We start from the raw sequence: 22,529 nt of genomic DNA on the forward strand, positions 1-22,529 counted from the left end.
CAACGTGTGTATAGTTTATAAAGCTATATAATTTATGTAACGCTTTGGATTTCAAATGCTTTGAAAAATACTAAAGGAAATCAAAATATTTTACTTGAACTGCAACCTTACTGTGAATTCATTGATTCACGAAAAAATATTTAAGGTTTATAACAATAAATTAATATATGCATAATATGCATTACATAACAAAGCAGAAAATTTAATATCTTTTTAACTTGTTGTCCTTTCAGTTAAATAATTAAAAAAAGAAACTACATATCTATCTATCTATAACTAAAAACTAAATATCTAATCAAAAAGTATTTTTATATTATTTTATATGCGTGAAGGTGATACGGAGTTAAATAAGTAATCACTAACCACATTGGTTAAACTTTTAATTACAAGGTAACAAATGGATGTTACAATAAAACAAATGTGTTATTCGAATGGTTTAAACTTCTCATACGATAAGATATCATCGTTTGAGCGAAAGGCCGCACTAAATGTATGTATGTACAACGGATATATGTTTACATAAGCTTTCCATATTAATATTTCCGTCAATTTTCACAACGCATATAATAAACACTTTTCAGAGTTACATAAATACATTACAGATCTTTAGGTGAAAAATTAAATAGCAATAATTTATAAAATTTAAAATTTTTGTCTTAAAATTTTGTTCTATTTGGAAACTTTAACACTCTAAGTTTTTTAGTTGTGTGACGTTTGCAACGTTAATTAAAATTATATATGTATTGCTTTTTTTTTTTGTTTCGATTGTGATCCCTAATCGATTTATTTTATCGTTCCCAATGGGCTCGTCCATCCGTTTATCCAAACCCTTTACAAGCTAACAATTCTCAAGAAGATAATAAAGAATAAGTGGAATACAAGCAAAAGAATGGAAGGTGGAAGGGAAATGCTGGAAGAAAAAAAAAATAAAAAAAATCATGATACATAATTTTCCTTTCTAGAATTCCTATAGGAAATTTTATTATAATTCACTTCCAAAATATATGTAGAGTCAAGTAATATCGTATTAATTTAATAATAAGATATTGACTATATGTCGCAGTATTGTAAATTTAATTTCTTTAACTAGCCCTGAACAAAATAATTAATGGATAAATAAAAAAATCCCTTTCAGAAAGTAAATAACGAGCGAAACTATCTGTTTAAGCTTATTACTTCTCACAGATCACCTAATACGATCTTTATCTGCAATATCGAAGAATATTGAAAAAGAAATAAACGCTAGTTCAAAATGTATACTTCTTGCCTCCCCGCAGAGTAGGTACAATATACAGACAGAAACAATAAACATCATAAAGTCGTATAGCATCAGTAAATAAATCGTATGACATCAATGAACATTTACGAGAAAGTTATGCTACTGAATACATTTAATGAAGTCATCAAAATGTTGCTATATCTTAAAACAATAGTGAATATCAAGCGATCGGTTCGTATAAATGAAATAAACGTTCGGAAATCAGTCTGATTTCTTGACTTACGTGAATCTCATATCGATTTATTTTCGTTAACAACTACATGTAATAACCAGCATATGTAAGTATGAACTATATTCAACATTTTAACAAAATTTTAGCTGTTTTTTTTTAACAAATTTAGATTACAGTTGGATAAGTCCGGTTCTAATGTCAAATGTTCAACTTCTCGTGGCATAATCATATTACCCCCGATTCGGACGCTAAATGTAGTTTTACTTTAAAGTATTTTCTACTTTACCAAAATGATTTAAAAAAAGAATTTAAAACCAATTGGGTTAAAGTGTAGCAAAATAAACAGCGTAAAAAATCGCTAAAGAAAAGATGCAATCTAAGAGTTTGTTATACAAAAAGTTAGCTATTTGTGTTAAAGGATATATTTTAAAATTTTCTTTTTATCCTTTTTGTTGAAAGGGATTAGTAATGATTTTTATTCTATTCACATATATACTTAGTTATATTGTGTTAGAAAAACAATTACGTCACTTTATATTAATAGCAATCGGAATAACGACTGAAAGACTTGGTAAAATATTAACGTATAAAGGACGTGGACCGAGAATTTTTTACAATATTGTTCGATTAAAAAATATGAATATTTATGGGATCCTATTTTAATTCCGAAATTCCATTATATTGTGTCAGTAGTCCAGAGTACGGTAAAATTTTAAGAGCTCATTTTCTTCATAAGACTCTAAGAAAATTCAAGTACACAATAGTTACAGGAAAATGAATATAATAAGGCGTCATGTCAGTTATTACGGAAAATGAAAGCAAAAATTGCATATATCTATGCACTTAAATATATTTAATATCGATAAAATAAAAGCGATATGTTTTAAAAGGTACTTTACCGTAAGCAATATTGTACGGGTTATATATTTTATAACGGTGGTCTTGTTTAGCAATATACTCGTAGGTATCCATGTTCCTAACGAATATAACTACATGTTTACATTTATAAAACTATTTGAGTATAATTTAGTTATAGCATTTAACTGAAATTTCATAACCATTCTCTTATAGACACTCGTAGGTGCTAATGGGATGATTATACACTTTATACTTAATTATATCAAGCACCCAACCCACATTTTGTACTAAGAGTTAATGAATTAATGATGTTATAATTTTGGTGAGTTTTAACTTTTAAACTTATCTTGTAGATATCAATAATTGCTCATAAATATTTCTAAAAATCGTAATTGCTCAGTAAATAAATACTCAATGAATTCGTCATACTTAAAAAACTTTAATTTTATCCCCAGTCATATCAGCATCCTTTAACTTTTGTTGCTATCAAACATTTGCTCTTTTGATTTTTTTTTTGAGAATAACATTTTTGTACATAATTTTCTTTAATTATTCATTAGTAATAAGATTGAGTAATGAACATGATACATTTAAAACATGACAACACAAATGCGAAATGTTGAGTACGAGTCCAGATTAAAAATTAATTATGTACTCTCCTCGTAGTCCAGTTTGAGGTTGTTGAAAATATATACAATTTATTAATGACATATTTTTTTTCTGAATAAAACAATAAAATTCATTTTTATTTTATCGCAATAAAGGATTACGTTTATTTTAATAAATTTCATTTTGATATTCATTTTCAATTTACAGCATCGCATGTTTGCATAATTAAAAACTAAACTACTATCAATAATGTACTAAGAGGATGGGTTAATTGAGGCGGAAAGTATAATTATAATGTAAATATTAAAATTAATTAAGCAATAAATTACATAGAATTCTGAAGTAATTTTCAAATAATTTAGAAGCCTTAACTTATTTTTTTGTAACTGATTACTCATTAATCTTTAAGAACTTTAAAATACAATAAAATTTATATTTGAGATTATCGATTAACCACCGTCTTAGACCGAGTAGTGCTTGGTTTTTTTGTTTACACTATTTTGAATATTATAAATTTATTGTTTTTGTATATAAACACGGTTGGGTGGCAGCATTAGTACCGTTAGGGGCAATTGAAAACCAGCTAAAGCTGAGTATACTTCCTGTTCGTTGCAATTCTTAATTAATTATTTCATTTTTTGTTTTCATTATTATTATTTTTGGTGAAGGTTCGATGAGTGAATAAAAGTCTTAAATTATTTTTATTATATAAATGACATTTTATTTAATTTAGACTAATAATATAAAAGTGGATAGTTTTTTGACTCAAAAACTTATAGGTTTAAGAGATTAATAAAAAATAATAAGGTATAGTTTTTTTTTCTATGAATAAAAAAATCGTTTTCCTCGATTTCCATGCAGGATTTCAAATTTTTCTAAAGGTATTTTGTACAAAAAAAAACCACGTGCTATCATTATAAAGTTATAATTCTATCTTTTCTATCCCTTTCTTCATATTAATAAAAATTTAATACACGGAAAAAAGTATATTTTATGCAATAAATTAAATATTCTATGAATCAAAGAAAAAAAGGTAAAATAAAACTCGAATACACATTAATGTTCAAGTGATATATTAATGGTAATAAATTTTATCAAAATATTCAGAATTTGAATTCAGATAATGGAGATTAGTGTGTCGAGGTTTTGGGTGTGTAACTCTGAGAAAGTTCAGCGATTTAGTGTTATACCTTATTCAACTACAAATACTGCTCCAGTTTATGTAATAATAGAACACGCACGTGGAATTTAGAGCAAATATTTCTACAGAAAAGCCGAATTACTTACTAACCTGTTATTTTATAACACATTTCTTAGGAATCATAAATTATGCATGACTAATTCATAAATCATTGGCATTAGTTGTCCGATATCAAGACTACTTCGCGTAATAACTTTCTGTTTTTACGTATATACAATTACTGCGAAGTATTGGAGGGTTGGTTTAGAAACCAAAATGTAATTCAGAAGTAAGTCTTCAAGTTTGAGGTCAGTTTGTATAGTATTTAAATAAAATGTTTTTGGAGTAACATTTTTTTTGTCTTAATCTTTTCAAAAGACCTTTTAAGTATACAGAAAGTATTTCGTAAGAATAGTAGGCACTTTATATGTTAAAGAGAATGTAATCATAGATTAATAATTTCCAAAATACATTCGCCAGTACACTTTTAAATAAAAATTAAATTTGTTGAATGTTGCTCGTCTGTTACGAATATTCTTAATCTTTATTAGTTTTAAATAAAACGAATATTTTTTGGTTTTACTTTTATTTAAACTACAAAATACCGACGATTCGGTTACTTTTCAGCAACCGTGATCTCGGGCAGACGAGATGTCTATCTGAGATCACGTAAATCCGTAAAATATTGATTTTATTTTAATGCATACTCGCGAAAGTCTTTGATCTCAATATTTATCAGTTTTGTTAGTTTAATTATTTATTAGTCTTGTATATGTGCTGATGCTAAATAAAGCTGACACGTCTGGTCCATAATAATATGAAAAAAAGAAGACGAGTCGTTCCAGAAAGTTATAGTTTTATTTTAACCATTCAATTACAAAAGATCTTGTGAAAGTTCATGAAAACTTCATGAATCACGGAGTTCTTTTAAAACGTTTTCGATTGGTTTTGTTACAACTTAATTAAGTTACTTGAAATTAAATTAAAAGAATTCTTCTGTTTCATAACATTAATATTTTGTATTTTATAATAAATAAAGACAAATATAAGAAAATAATAATTCAGAATCAAATGTTGTAGTTATCGGTATTTATACAACAGAATATATTTATGAATAATGTAACGAAATATATTGATTACCAAAAGTAATTTGAATGTATTAACTATTATTTAGTTGTTATACTATGTGATATATGTATGACTAAATAACTGAGTCCGTGTCAACAATTCTGCCTAGTCAACTAATCTCTCAAAGCAATATAAATTGAACACTGAAGCATTAATCAAACTATATTCATTCAAACAATCATTAACTTTATTAAATATTGAAATTATTAATAAAAATGTTTTCATATCTATGTTGGTTCTTTTAATTATTTTTATTAGTTGCAGAAAGTAAATTTGAAATAATGTAAATCATATTGTAATCAAGTTTATAAAATGCTTTTCCTTTTTTTATAATAATACTAAGCACATAATGAATGAAGCAATGATAATACTAAGCACACAATGAAACAATTCAATGTAAAATTTAGAACGAAATCGATTATAAATTTCAAAAGGAATTAAGGTAATGTTATTGTGTCTTCATTTTATATTTGTTGATTGAAACGGCAATTAATGTAACTTTTTGAATTTATTTAAAGACAATTAAATAAAAAATCTTGTTACCTTTGATTTAATGGAAGATGCAAATAATAAAAATAATTTTAACTGGATGTTTCCCTACAGTTGTAATTAAAGATTTGGAAAAAGACTTGTTTATAAAGTAAAATATGTATAAAAATTTTCAACCGTTATTTATGTTATATAATAAATAGTCTTAAATAACAGTTGATTTTCATTATATTGCCTAGGTTAACGGATTTTCTGTCCTCCATACCATTTAAAACGCACGAAAGCAATCATTATTATTTTCGGTGTACTTGAATATACCACCCACAAACTTTTCCAAGTATAAAAGATACTTTCCCGTGTAGATAGACGTCTTCATTGCATATTATCTCGTCAGAATATTATAATGTCAGCAACGCTTTCTTCGTTGTTTTATAAATGACGCTGTGAAGATAACAAAGCGTATTCAACCGTTCCATGTCTCACAATTAATTACAAGTAATGCTACATTTTAAAATTAAAATTCAGACAGGTAAGATTAAGATTCTCCTACAAATAAACGCAAACAGAAGTCATCATTTTAAAAAATGTTAATCGTCAATAATTTTTAATTCTCTTGTTGAAAATACTCTTCATAACATCTCAATTGAGTTTGTAAAACAAAATCGTAGTTGTATCGAAGGAAAATCGTAATAAAATTTATCGCCTTACTCATTATATACTATAATATATCAGTTGTCTCTTTCCCCTTTTTTTCCTAGATATAATTTTATTTAAGTCAATTCATTGTCTCGGCCCTTAAAAATAACAGTCATACAAATATGCATATTTACCAAATAAATAATAACTTTTCGGTTTGCCGCTGGGAGAAATTGAAGTTATTTTATTTTATCTGAGTACTTCTATAAAATATAAGTTTTGTTGTGATTTTATACAAATTTATAAGTTAAATAACACACAGATAAAGTTTTGTATTGTTTTATTTATTTCTTACCAAACAGAAATATGTAACACAAATGTATTGTATATAAAACGGGAAGCTACAATTAAGAAAATTTTTGGATAGCATTTTCAAAATGAAGGTGATTACTAGGAAATGAAATAAATTCAGTTGGGCTCCGAATTTATTAAGAGGCTTTAGTGAATATCAGGTAGCTCTAAATCTTTAAATTTTTCAGTCCTCTTGTATTGTATTGTATTGTATTGTATTCGAGTACAATTTTTCACTTTATTTGGCAGTATCATCTTAGAATGATTTTTTTTTTTAAACCTTTAAATATGCACTTTTAACTAATAAAACAATTTTTGTGCAAAAAAACCATCTTTATATTAGAAACCACATTGATTTCTTGCATTCGTAATCTTTCATTAATTGTTATTTTTCATTCATAAGCATTGTTATTTTTCCTACAATAATTTTAAGGAAAATAAATAATTTTACGAAGAAGTTAAACTTCGTAATTGTAAACAATTCTTATCCACTAAATTTAAAAATAAAATATTGCTTTATTAAATTATATGTGTTTTAAATCAAACTAAAAAAGAATGAATATTATTAATAAATTAATATAGAACAACAAGTACGTATTTCAGCTAATTTCATGACGCTTACACTATTTACTTCGCAAATGCGCATGTGCTTGGAATCGACTAACTCACTCTCTTTCTCCCTCCTAATTTCTATCTTTGTATATCTTTCTTTCTCTCTCTGTCAGCGAAAAAAGTTTAACGCAACCTTGTCAAAAGTCGCCTGAGAAGATTCACTGCAAAATAAAATTTATCATACACAATAATAACATTAGAAATAATAATTTGAATTAAAAATAATGTTATAGGTACAGGATAAATATAAATATGTCATAGAAATCACTAATACTTTTACAAGCTTGATTGATTTTTGTATAAAATATGGGATATGGCACGAGCATATGAGTTATTTACTTTGTGTTATTAATCGAGGTTTATAGTATCCAATGTAATAATGCGACTTAGAAAAAAATATGGCTTTATTTACATGTGAATTGAAGTTTAAGAAAAAGAGGTTTGTTATTATAATGTATATTGCTTAACTCAATGATTTCTTTTTCCAATTTCATACTTGTTCGAATTTATAAGTCCCAGAGTGAATAAAAGCCTGGGGAAATAAGATCATTATCTTCACCTCATCTGTCTCAAGAATTATTCTGGGAGTTGACTCAAATAACTACTACAACTAGAACTAAAATAATTTTAGTTTTTTAAATCATAAAAATGATCAATGAGAATATATTATATAACCAAAAAAAATATCTTTTATTAAGAAAATTTTACAAACAGTATAAAAGCAAAATAGATTTTCATAGATGTATAATTGTTATAGAAGTTTAAAGCACACTTAGAAGACGATTTAAATCTAACATATTTCATATGAAATAAATGATATTCAAAATAGAATACATTCATTCAAAAGAAGAAAATGTGATTTATAAAATGGTTTATTGAAATATCAACTGAAGCAACAATAAAATTGTCTTTGTGGCGTTACAATTTAAGGATTGGTTATGATTTTGAGAGCATTATATTTTCAGGTAAATGGAATACTTAAACCATTCACAAAAGATCTTTGTCGATTTCACATCTCGTTCGTTAGTTATATAGAATGGAATATGAAAGAAAATTGTCTCACAATGGCAGGGTCGCATTTGCTTTTTGGGTCGAAAGTCGAGACCTTTTTATAAGGCATTTTAAAAATATATTTTTGTTTCTTTTATGTCGCTTTTGAGACCAAGATATATTTTAATGTAGAAACTCTTTTTATATTGCTATTAGCTATGATATTCAATTAATGTACATATTAATAGGACTTTTGCTTTTTTGTAAACTTTAAATGAAACTAGTATTATTCGGATATACTACGCGGATTTTATTATTTAAAAACTACATAGTCCCGACGTTTCGGTTACTTTGCAGCAACCGTGATCATGGTAGTTTTTAAATAATAAAATCCGCGTAGTATATCCGAATAATACTAGTTTAATTTAAATGAATAAAACTTGCAAAAATCTTAGATCTCATTTTTGTAAACTTGTTTACAATATTTGTAATACTCACCAATAGTAATTCCGCACTTTGACATTTTAAACATAGAAAAGTGGTTCTTGGAGGAAGCATAAACCAGGGCGTACTCTTTAATCCAACGCATAAAGCCACTATTCTGAAAACTAGATTTACTCCGACAATCAGTCGAGTTAGTTATCCTGTATATCTAGATGAATTTGGTTGATGCCTACTGCACTTTAAATAATATAAGAAAAAACTTGTACTCTGATTTTTATTTTATTTTATAATAAAAATCGAATTTTAAAACTCATATTTATTGTTAACGAAGTGTTAGATTATTTCTTAGTTTAAAAAAATAACACGTAAATAAAATTAAAATTCATACAACTTTCGTGGAAAAAAATATAATATGCAAGTAGTATTTATCAAATACAATATTGAATGTCTTGAAATAGCCCTCTGATTACTTTCATTAAGATATCATCATCATCATCATCATCAGCCTATCGGAGCCCATTGCTGAGCAAATGCCTCTTCTCACATGGAGAATGTTAGAGAATTAATCACCACGCTTGCTCAAGATGGGTTGGCGATTTTAATTTTATAATTTGAAATTATAAAACCAGGTTTCCTCACGATGTTTTCCTTCACCGTCCGTCAGTAGTGTCTAAATACTCTTAGAATGTAAATATGACTCGGAAAAGATCAGATTGGTAATTGCCAGGTTTCGATTTAGGATTTAAGATACAATGCGAGCTAATCAGATCATTGTGATCTTAGAATCATTTGCTTGTTATATATACGCATATATCAGTAGAAATTATTTAAAACATAATTTATTCATATAGAGTTCCGCTTCCCGCATTAGTAATAAGATTCTAATTGTGCTCCTAGCACTAAATGGGGTGACAATAGTCTTGGGACCTAATAAAACTAAAGCTTGATAAAGCCATAATGCATGAATATTTAAATGTTAAGTGCAGAATTTTGGTTCAGTTACAAATTTATGTAAATTAAATAAATCTAAAAGTGACAATGGTTATAATTATTTCATGTATGTATAACGTTTTATGAAAAGATCATTTGAAATAAAATTAATTGATTTTTTAAATACGCATGTCACTGAAATAAACGTGTAATGTTTTATAAATCCGATACTTATATATCTGTTTGAGAAAAATTTTGTATCATAAAAATTTTATATGTTATAATTGTAAACATATTCCCTTAAAGTTAAATTAGATGTAAATTGAATGATAATTATTTATTTTGCAAAATAATAGTGGGTTGTGCGATTATTTATTGTCATATGTGAATAAATCATATTTAGAATTAACCAATTCAACTAAAATAGCTGTGCAATTTGTTCAACATAAAATGAAATTAATCACATGAAATAAATAAATGATTAATTATTGAAATTAATGTTTAATAAAAAAGCTTTATGAACACGTTTTTTCGTCCCAATCATGAGAATCAATACGATATCAGAAAAGTAATTATTATTTTAAAATAACAAAATAGCATTAAAAAAAAAACTTTTATGAATGCAGATTACATTACCAAAGTTTTTGTAAGAATTCGGTTTGAAGTTTTAACGCTAAATTAACCAAACCCTTAAAATATATCGTTTCATATACAGGATGCTGTTATTAGTATTTGTAGATGTAGTTTATACTAGATAAAATTGTGAAGCATGAATCGTGTTAGGTAATTTAATTACATATGTATTATGCAACCTAAATAAATGTTCACTAAAATTCTTATAACGAAAGTTAAAAAAACATTTCTATTCATTTGTAATTAGTACATTTTCTTTTTGGTCAAATAATTGAACTGTCATAAGTAAACCACGTTTCTTGGGTATTATAAAACTTTTCGTATTTCATTTATCTACATTTTTATATCTCTTGAAGTATTCTTTATTTCTTGAAAAGACCAGAAACGACGTGATTCCAATATATTTCTTCTTGGAATTCTTTTATACATTATTAAGTTTTAAGTCTTCGGTCTGATAATATTTTCTCCTTAAGATATTTCAATGAAAAAATTTTGTAATAATTTTAATTTTAACCCAATTAGAAAACTATATTGCAAGAGTAGTCTTCTGGTTCATTATAAAAGAGCTTCGTTAGTTTGAAATCATTTCGCCTTTATATTAAGTTCTCTTACTTAATTGCAAACTTAATTTAACTTAATTCTCAAATACTTCAGTACTTTTAAAATTTTTTGACTTTCTTATTTTTTAAGCATTGTTTTTAGTCAAGACCTCTGATTTGAAATTCAAAACCTACATTTAAATTTGTCTTGGAATTTATTTTCATTGAAGAATTTGAACATCGATAATTTAATTTATTGCGGTTAAATAATGTTTAAACAACGGCTTATTCATTACATTTCAACTTTGGATTTAATACTCTTGAATGGATTGTTTGTTCTTTTTAACTTAGACTTAATATTGTTCTTACATCTGAATACTGGCCGTAGAACTTATTTTAAATAACTGGATTTTCTTAAATTTAAATTTTTATTGTTCTCTTTTACTTAACTATGGAACGGCCTATAGCTTATAACTTACTTCAAAACGATAAGTTATTTCATAATGCGAAGGGAGATCATTATGCCGACGGGTATCATTGTTTAATTTAGGGTTTAGATTAGACTTGGTGTTAATCCTCCTTGCCGATGATGTAATGCATACAAATAAGGATCCTGAAGCGGAGCTGAAACTTGCAGACACCATGCTGACTGAGGTCTTAAAATATTTTTACATGGGGTCTAATTTTTAAAATCTTTACTCTATTAAGAGCAGTGGCTCATGTCCTATTCTAAATATTTGGCCGTAGTATGGTTGATGCTACTGTTATTTAATAAAAAAGGAGTTTTTTTTATTAAATAATGATTCATTCATGTTAGACAATTGACCTTTAGGTTAAAGAACTTAAAGGATTAATTGTAATTTACAATGGTCTACGAATTATCAGTTAGATTGGCTGAGAGAAAGTTCATAAGGGGAATTTGATTTAATACTGGTTTCAAGATATTTATCAATAAGACGCTACTGGCAATATATTTATGAAGAGGATGATACAAGAAGATCAAAGATCGAAGGTCAAGGAGATCTAACAAATAAGATTTACAATAATCATTATGAGTTCGGACTAAAATAGTAACCAGAGTTTTAAATTTTTAAATGTACAGAGACTATATTGACTCTAAAGGTCAAATACGGAACAACAACGTTTTGACATACCAGGCTTACTGCCAATAGCCGGCGATATATTATAAGTATTAATAACCTCTCCACTAAATTAAAGGCGACCCGGAGAGCCGACAGCTACATACCAACACAACCTCAATACCTACCTACAAACCTAACGGTTTGATATTTAGTAATCATAAATTAATAATGTTGCCAAAATACGAAAACAGATTATTAATATAAGAACAGAAATAACATATTATTGGCTGTTTGTTTGTCTGATGAGTTTGATGATAATTTTTATTTCATGACCAAAAGGAATTTCATCGTACATATACGTAACACACAGTTCCTTATTACATTTTATCTGAACTATACCTGAGGGGAAATCGTTATTAATATATGAGGTGTGCGTCATATTTGAATTATTAGGTTTTCCAAGACCCAGTGTTTTAAAATTACTGCATAAATAAAAAAGTTCTAACCTAATGGTCCAAAATATATTACTATAAAATGTTTCTTTCAAAAGAACAGTACAACCTCACTGCTAATTGGTTATAAATGTGGTTACGGAATCTAAGGCAGTATACCTGCCTATTATACGCCTTCATAAAAAGACGTATTGCTACTTTAAACTCATTCTTGAACATTTAAATTGAGAAGGCACAAAAGGTTATGAGAAAGCCTATGTCCAGAAACGAGAAATAACCTTAGTTGTTGCTACCGCTGATGGTGATCCAAATTAAGGATGCTTTTTTTGATGAATTTATATTTATATATATGTACATAGGAAAATTTATAATATATGTTAAATTAATTTAGGAATAATAGGACGTTGAAAGCGGATTAAAATGTTTATATTGAATAAATATTTAAATCTTTATTGGAATACATACTATTTAGATATTTTAAGAGCTGTTATTTAAAACATTTTATACTGAATTGTTAACAACATCCATTTACTATCACAATACAGTGTAACGGGATTAAAGGGATCAGTACAATGGCTTGTCCAAATATAATGACTAAATGCCGTCTAAAGACCGATTTACATACTGTTTCTAATATATGTGTGTATGCCAACTGGTAATTAAACCTGGCAAAAGTAAATAAAAATACATATTGTATAATATTAATATTACTACAGAATGTTTTGTTACATATAATTAACTCTAATTTATACTTTTGAAGTTAAGAATAAATTAACGTTAATAATTTAAGATGATCATTATTTAATACGTAACCCAAAATTTTATGATTTTTTATAAAAGTTGTTCATATTGATTCGTAATGACTGATGTAACAGATTATTCAGCTCCATACGTTTATCAAAGTTCTACCTTCAATTAAACCTGGTTTTTGAAACCAGCTTTTTTGGGTCGTTTTCTTTTTCTCCAACTCTACTTTTCTTCTCGCGATAACAAAACTGAAGTTTGCATTCAGTTCTTTCTAAAGCTTTTCTTCCATCTTTTAATGCAGATACTATTCGACATTCCCTTGTTTTTTTTCTTTCACCGTAATGAAATCGCATTGTGCCAGCAGGATGTCATATTGTTGCTTCAAATCGTTTAGTAGTGTTTTTTTCTCAAGTTCTGTCTGATTTGTTTCCAAGTTTCCCTGAACACTAGCATTTTACACACTCGTAGTATCTCTTTGGAAAGCCATTGAAATTCAACCAGCTGCGAATAGTTTTTCCGCTTATATGACTAAGTTCATAAGAGCTGGACATATGAAGGCAAAGTTTGTGCGTGCTAGTATAGTTGTAGATTTGAACATCTTCCAACTTTTTGTGTAAACCGAGGTCTGATCGTCTTCCACTGTTTAACAGATGTCTCTTTGAAATTAAACCATTAACAATATTATTTTCTCTTTTATAACTAAAATTTAAACAAAGGCTCGATTTGTATATACAAAATTTTTGTTTGCAAATATTTTTACAGATTTGGTCATCTCCCCATCTCTAACTTAATCTTATTTTTCTATACATCTTCCTCGTCGTTCTCATAAATATGCTAGAATTAAAAGTCAACTGTGGTAAAACCGGAAGTACATGGCTAAGTCAATATAAATACAGTATAATGTCACCAAAAGCTGCCTAACCATTTTTAGAGACACCACCTTATACTTCGCAACCACTCAGCTTTTGGCATCATGTTCCTTTAATAAACGCTTAAATTTAGATTTCTTATTTGAAAATCTAAATTCTTACTTAATTCAAGCGAAATTTTTTTTAGTGATAAATATACAGTTTACATTTTAGATGCCTCATAGAGATCAAAGCTAAGGCATAGAAAGGCAAAGAAACTTAGTGTCCTTATGAAAGTAGGACAGTACTTTGTGACGGGTCACATTTACTGTATGTAAAAAGTTCCAGTTGTGTCTAGAATACTGGTATCACATTTGGACAGATGCTGTAAAATGTCACCTCACTGCTTTAGATTCCGTTGAGAGACGTGCATAAAGGCTTATTGCTGACCACAATTTGGTTAAAGCCATACTAGTCGGTCTTGAGAACAGAGGTAAAGTTAATATCTAGAGGACGGTTGCCTCATAAATGTATTACCTTGGAAGATATTATTTTTGATTGATATTGATTGGCGTTTGTGATTGCATTTCAATGAAAAAAATATATATCCTTTATTTAAAATCGTGAAATTTAACAATTGTAAATAAATCATAATTTGAGCCATGAAGCCCGTTTCACCTTGTTTCATTCTTTTAATAATTACGTTTCGTGGGATTTTAAAAATCATAGCAAAGTTCTAGAGAGAGAGAGAGAAAGAGTCTACGAGCTCATGTTGATAATTACAATTGGAATAAATATTGCGAAAAATTTGTATCAAGCACTGGAACATCCAGACAGTATTTTGTTTTATTGAACTAACTGAAGACAATATTATTGCAATAAATCACTAACATTTTATATAATTGTTTTTAAAATTTTAACCCGATAATTATACTACTACTAAATACTATAATGGTACTATAATGGTGACTTATAATATGTTAAATACTTTTTTATTATGTTTTAAATTAATATTGAGGATTTTGTAATTTTGACAATTGCCATGAACTCGAAGCCGCACGGACGGCAGATGTGTACTGCACGACATCACTAAAGCAACGTTTTGGGACGTTGCATTTTATTATTTTATAACTAAAAATCTAATATAAAACTTATAAATATGTATTAACAATATATAATAGTGTATATAAGTCATGTGAAACAGATGAAAGATAGCGATCCCGATTGGTTACTACATGTATTTTTCTAAATCATTACTCATCTATTTCTAAAAATAATTCCAATTGTCGACAAAAACTAACATACAAAATAAATATTTTCTTGTTACCTTCAAACTATTAGGCATATTGTGCTACTGAGTATATTCTTAGTTTTTTATTAAAATCCATTGTATCTGAACAATGAGCTTATTTCGCTGAAGTTGGAATTGTTTTGTGGCACACTTGCATCATTGCAAAAGTTTTTTATATTTTACATTTACTTGGCCTATAAAGATTTTATGTAAAAATCTACCATAAAATATCAGAACAGTGTTAATTGGAAGAATATATATATTTGATATTCATTGAAATTTAAATGGATGGTTATTATTTTTCTCTTTAATAGTTCTGTACTGGGTAAGGACCGATTGATAATACTCGAGCATTAAACAATATGTTTTAATGGGATGGGAATACCGTGAAAGGTAATTGCAAAATTTTTTAATTTAAGAAATATAAAATATCATATTTTCATATTTAATTCGTGTATTAATTATTTTAAACAAACTTTTCAGTTTCTTTTATATAACAATGAGAATAAAAATATTTCTTTTATTTTTTTAGTTTCTGGAGACTATCCCTGGGGTTATACCTTGACGTTGGATATAAAGAGTATAATTTGACATAGATTGACACAAGTGCTATTTCTTATTTTTTATAACGGCAGAAAATGTAATTTATTTATCTTTGGCAACCAACGAAATTCGGGAATAACGTAATAGTAAATTTAGAAAATTAGATGGTGAGTGTTCCTTAGGTATTGCGTTGTTCTGACGAGGAGACATATTAGAAGCTATCCTTTTGTTCCCACAAATGTAACTATTTAAGTTTTATCGGTAATTAATTTGTAGGGGCTCAGCCTATTATTAACCAAGAAAAAATGGGTTAAAACGGATACTTAAAAAAAGAAGATTTCATTGCCAGTAGGCCTTTACTTATTTGATTAAATAAAATATAACAATTTGACGAAACTTTTGACAACAGGTACATATGTATAAATTTTAATACTACAAAATGAGAAAAATTCTCTAAACGTGGACGAACTTGCGTTTTCTATCGTAAAAATATATTCCGACATTTTTGCTTTTATTGGAACCTCATTTTTAACAACAGAAGCGTTCTTGATAAGATCTAAGACTTTCGCGAGTCATTTGAATAAAACTAATACATTTTCGCTTAGTGATACGAAAAGGTATTAGTTTTAGCATTCTTGATGTTGATTTCTAATGTATCAATGTATAAATTTCTAATGTGTCACTAATGTATAAAGATTATTTCAAATTTTCGGGCAACACTAGAGTAACTTAGTAATTTAACAACAGAGCTTATTTTATTTCATTATTCGACTAAACCAGGTTAAGTTTACTCCATTCGGTGATTTAAACGAATCAGCAGGTATTTGTTTATTTGGTAAAGTTATTTACGTGGCTAGTGCAAAAAGGGTCACCTCCTTTATGATTCATGTAGTCACCTACTATACTAATAGATCATATATTACTTGAGTAATGGTATATAGTATGTATGACTATACTTATTCGGTTTCTTGCGCGTTATTTGTAGTACATGACAAGGGAGCAATGTAAGAAATCATTATGGTTGGCGTTTATGTCCCTTCCTGGACGTGTTTCATAACATGGGAAATTTCGGAGCTACTACTACCAGACTTGCATACGAGTGCGCTGTCGTAATGTATAGAACTCTGACAAGGCAACGATAGATATTAAGTATTAACTATATTTAAATCAGTTATTAAATGTCATAACAGTAATAATTGTAGGAATTAAAAGGAAATATATCTACTCACATAAAGATCTAAGTAAAACTGTGGAAATATTATTTTTATTAAAGTTCACATCCGCGATACTATTGTAATATACACTCCTTTCGATTACGCTCAGGAACCGTATTTGGGAGTATATTATTCTAATATCGCTTTGACTAGCACTTGGCAGGCTATAACCTGATGAGTCGATTACAAGAAAACACCTTGATAGTTTAAAATGATTTTATATTTTCAAGTACTACCGTCTCGATCGGTATCTAACAGCGAGTAACCGATCGAGTTCCGTTTAAAAATCATACCATACTCAAAAACAAAAAAAAATAATACCCTACGTAAAAAAAACTATCACTTTACAAAAATAAATCGGTAAAACATTTCCTTTTAATCGATATAAGTTAAGTAGTCATAATTTAATACATTTACAAGTTATTATAAATATTAACGTCATTTAACAAACAAAATGTGATATTCCATATAAAAGATTAATATATCGGTAACACTGTGATGTTTTAAACATATAGAAATAAAAATAAGTAAAATAAAAGAATGTTTTAGAAATGTGTAAAAGTGTGTAATGAATTAGATTAATAAGGTCCGGTTATTCAATCAGTTGCGCCGATCACATACATTTACGAAACTCATTTTGTTTGCAACGTAGTAATTATTGTTGGAATCTAAACACTATTTTATTTATAATAACGCCCGAATTAAATTACTTATATTAAAGCTTCAAATTTAATCAGTCACCAGACTGTGCTAAAATTTATAATGTATCTATTTTCATAAATATTAATATTAATATATATGAAAGCAGATTATTACTGAAAGTCCGGTATAAATTTTAAACAAAAGACGTAGATACAAATAAAATAGAAGACTAAAGTTATATATATAAATAAAAAATAAAACAAAAAACCGGTTTGTTATGACTTGTACGGCTTCTTAATTCTTACTTATTTAATGTTGTGTATCTTACATCACACAGTTGGTATATCCATATATCCATACTATGATAGGATAAAGCATTAATAATACTATGACGAAAATAAATTAATAGTGATAAAATTCATTAGCATAAGGTTTTTAATCATTTTACAAAGCAGCAATTGAGAATCCAGCACTGAACGATTTCTGAACTGCTGGACCGATTTGGACTATGTTTTATATATGGATTTGGTTGTGCCCCAGATAGAGCTCCAGTCAAATTAGGTTATCTAAAAAGAAAAGTTTGTAGCTTAGGTTACTATCATAAATCATAAAATTGTATAACAAAATCATGACTATAGTAAAATTTTTAAATACTACTGTACAATCTCCTCTAATGGAGGGACAGAGATAAGCTTGTATTTAATGAAACTTAAAAACTTGTATCTTTTATATGCACAATATAAAGCTTTTTCATTATTTATACTTTAAAAGTTATAGAAAAGAAAATACACAAAAAGAGACTTTAAAAATTATTCAGTTTCCTTTAAATTGCAGTTATTTATAAGAAAAACTATTATCAGTGCTATGATTGCAAATTTACTTCTAGAGAAAGTTTGTTGCAAATAGGTTAATGGCCAGTGTTATTTGTGCATGATATTCGTAAGGTCGCATTTTTATTCGTAAATATCAGATTACAATTTTGTTCATTTCGATCAATTCTTAAATTTCAAATTTATTATCAAATTTTTTTCGTCAACATTTATTTATTGACAAAAATAATTGTTCTAGAATAATCTGGGTAGGTCCTAAGAACGGTTTTTTAAGATTAATAAACATGCTGTACGTGAAATTAAAGGAAAAGTGTACACTAGATTCCCTCATTACTATATTCCCTTATATGCCAGATTTCCTTATATTCTAAATTTCCTTATATGCTAAATTTGTTTATATACTAGATTCCATTTTATAATAGCCACCTAAGATACTAGCTGCCCTTAAATCCTAGGTTCCCTTATATACTAAATTCGTTTCAATATTAGATTCTGTAAAAGCTGGATTCGTTTGTTTTCTATATTACGGTATATAATTACTTCAATCATTTATTTGCCGTATAGATTGTTTGGGATCGATCTGTAATATTTTAAACACGACGTGTATCCTTGGCGTATTTTTTATTGTTTGGTCTTGACAGCTTCACAATATTACATAAAAATAAAAAAAAACACCTGCTTTTCTTCATCACCTTAATTATATTAACTAAAAGCTTTAATTCAATATGAAGTTACAGACAAATAATTGATATACATACTTCCCATTAGGAATCCTGACAATACTCTGGGAAAACCACAAATACGGACAGATCTTAGTGGAAAATCATACCATCATCCTAGCATACTTGCTACTGTAGGTAAACCTTGGTTTTAGAGCGTCCAATACCTTTGTGATACCATACATTTAAAGACTGGGCTGCAACATGTAAATCTTGCTTTTACCACCAAGAACCTGCCTATTCTTTAAAAGGAATTACCGACATAATAAGGAACATTTTCAAGAAGTTCTCCATCAGAACCATATATAAACCACGCAAAAAATGGAATCTATTCCTTAGACTGATTAAAATTTCCATTCCATTAAAGCAAGCTTTTGTATACAAACTTTATTTTGACTGTAACTTGTCATATATTGGACTAACCAAGATGGGCATCAGTAAAGGGTCAAGGAACATAAAATGTTGCATATTTGGAGTAATAATAATAAAATCACTTAGTCATATAAAAAAAATAACTTCATTTTTAGATTGATTGATTGAATTAGATTTTTTTATGTGGTAGTATTACAATTAATAAATTTTCTGAAGTAGCTGTATTATTAAAATTTAATTGTATCCCCTAATGTGTACTGTATAAGAAATACGTGAGCTGAATATACTGTCAATAATATTATTATATAGACATCTACGTAATCAGGCCAGTTGGACGGTCATGCCAATAATTTATTTTGTTTCATTCAGCGATTTAATGCATTGGCAACATACATAGCATTTGCGGGCATCGGTCGTCTCGCTGCTGAAATTTATATTCGTTACATAAAGTTATGAATTATTCCTACAAAATAATGAGATTATATGAAGAAACAAAAACTTCAGCTGTACTGGAGTTTGCGTCTTGATTGATTGAGTGGTAAATAAAATACTTTTTTATAGTTTAATAGGATTATGTAACTGTTATGGATTTTTTAAAATTATAAAATATAGTTTCCTTATTTAGAATCTCAAACAGAAAAAGATTAAACAAATATAGGTATAGTTAACTTCTTGAAACAACAACTATGTTTTCAAGAGATCTGATAAATAAGTATCATAATGACATCAGTTAAAATTACATTTATATAAAGATATTTTCTTTTTTTTATTATTATTAATATGATTTTTCACTTCTTGTTACCTTGTTTCCAATGAATTGACCGTAAGTTTATATCTCAAAACTTTTGTTCAAATTTGACATCTGAAGTTAGTAATTGCTGTAGAAAAAGTAAATATTCTATTTCTAAGGATACAACAATTTTCTTTGCCTTTATATACTCTAAATATAAAATCCTGTATGAAAACTTTATGGACTTTTGATTATTCTTAAATTTCTTAGTAATAATAATTCACTTGTGATATGCTCATAAAATTATTTGTAGCTTGTTTATTGTCGAACTCAGGTTTTTAAATATAAAAAATATATATATGGAAATAGAAAAAAAAATTAAATTTTTATGAGTGAACAAAATATTCTTCATTTTATTCACTTTGATGTAACATTCATCTAATTTATTATCCACAAAAATTTATTTTCACAGGAGTGTTTTCGTTTGTATTTGAACGTGTTGTTATTTTCATAATTACGGTCTTATCCGACCCTAGCCCCCGTCATTGACCGCACGACTTACGTGGCGAATCATAAAACATACAAAAAGAGGTTGTGTTTTGCTCATGTATAACATAAAATTATATGCACCTACTTATGTTTGCAGTAATTTAATCTTCTTATTATGAATATCTGGCATTAAAAAGGATAGCAGGGAAATAAGTTATTATTAATAAGTACTTTTGTTTAACAGTTAAATTCATAGTACTGTTTTACATGTGCCATTATCCGTTTCGCACTAACTTCCTGTATAATAATTATCATTTTATTAATGATAATGCATGTACCTAGGTACGTAGCTATAGATATTGTCAGTCTAAAATTATTAAACCATGATAGAAAATATAAAAATTATATATAAGCGCTATCAGCAATAATGACGAGTGCAACATAAAATTAACTTGGCTGTCATCAATTATTGCAGTTTTAAGTTAGGATTATTTATTGAATTACAAAAGATTATAAAACTTCTTGTCAGTCATAATTATTGTTATAAGTAAAAGGAAAGCAAAAACGAATTAAAAAGATAATACAAGTATTTTTGTGTTACGAAATATTTGGTATAAATACGATGGTGAGGCGCAACTCAACTCAATCCAGTGTACAGACCATTGAAGAATACAAAACCTACTAGAAATAAAAAAGGATATTTAGAAGTGAAATGGTTTCATTTTTAACTATCACGGAAAAGCCATGAATATATACAACATAAATACAAATAAATTATTAATGATAATGCTAAGCCTTAATTTAGAGATAGTAGAGCCGAGCTGTGGTCAAATTACAACAGCTCGAACATGGGCTGGCTCGACCGGCGAAGTACCACCCTCTCACAGAAGATCGCCGTGAAGTAGCCTTTAATTACTGCGTTTCGTGCGATGAGTGAAAGAGCGGGTTGTCTTGCCCCTTTCCCACCCTCTCCTATCCTTTCCATTTCCCCACCCTTGCCTTCTCACCTCCACAATCAAGGTCGGCAACGCATCCGAAAGATTCCTCTTGTTGCAGATATCCATGGGTGACGATGACTTCCTTCCATCAAGAAGGCCGTCTCCTCGTTTACCACCCTTGATGTAAAAAAAAGCCAATGTTAATTTTGTGATGAAAACATTTAAGAATCAACATCTAATTTTATCATTAAATATTGGCATCAGCCATTTAGATGATTGATAAAAGAAAAGCAAATCATAAATTATCAAGAATTCTAACTTATTCTTTAACAAATAAACACCTTTTAATTCAATTTCTACTTATATATACAAAAAATGTAATAAAATTCGCCTTTAGAGGCTCGTAATAGTCATAATAATTTATGAACATTTAATTCTATTCATCGTAGAATAAACTGCTACAGCAAGTTTTAATAACATTATCTGATAAATCATATTCCCAATTCTATTAACATTTCAGAATCTTATCGACGGAAAGGAAAGAAGTATTTCAATAGTGGAGAGTGATTTTTTTTTTCGATTTCACTATTAAGAATAAGATTGAGATTAAATGTACGAGTTAAGTTGCCTTTAAACGGAAGAAAAACCGAAAACTAGTCTAAACTGGTTTTATTTAAAATAAATTTTGCTATTTAAACTTAATTTACTACCTACTCCATGTAAACTTGTATAATGTTTCATCATTTATTAAATTAAATAAGACTGAATGCTATTATTGATTG

This window comes from Danaus plexippus, chromosome 5, assembly GCF_018135715.1.
Source record: "Danaus plexippus chromosome 5, MEX_DaPlex, whole genome shotgun sequence".
NCBI classification, from domain to species: Eukaryota; Metazoa; Arthropoda; class Insecta; order Lepidoptera; family Nymphalidae; genus Danaus; species Danaus plexippus.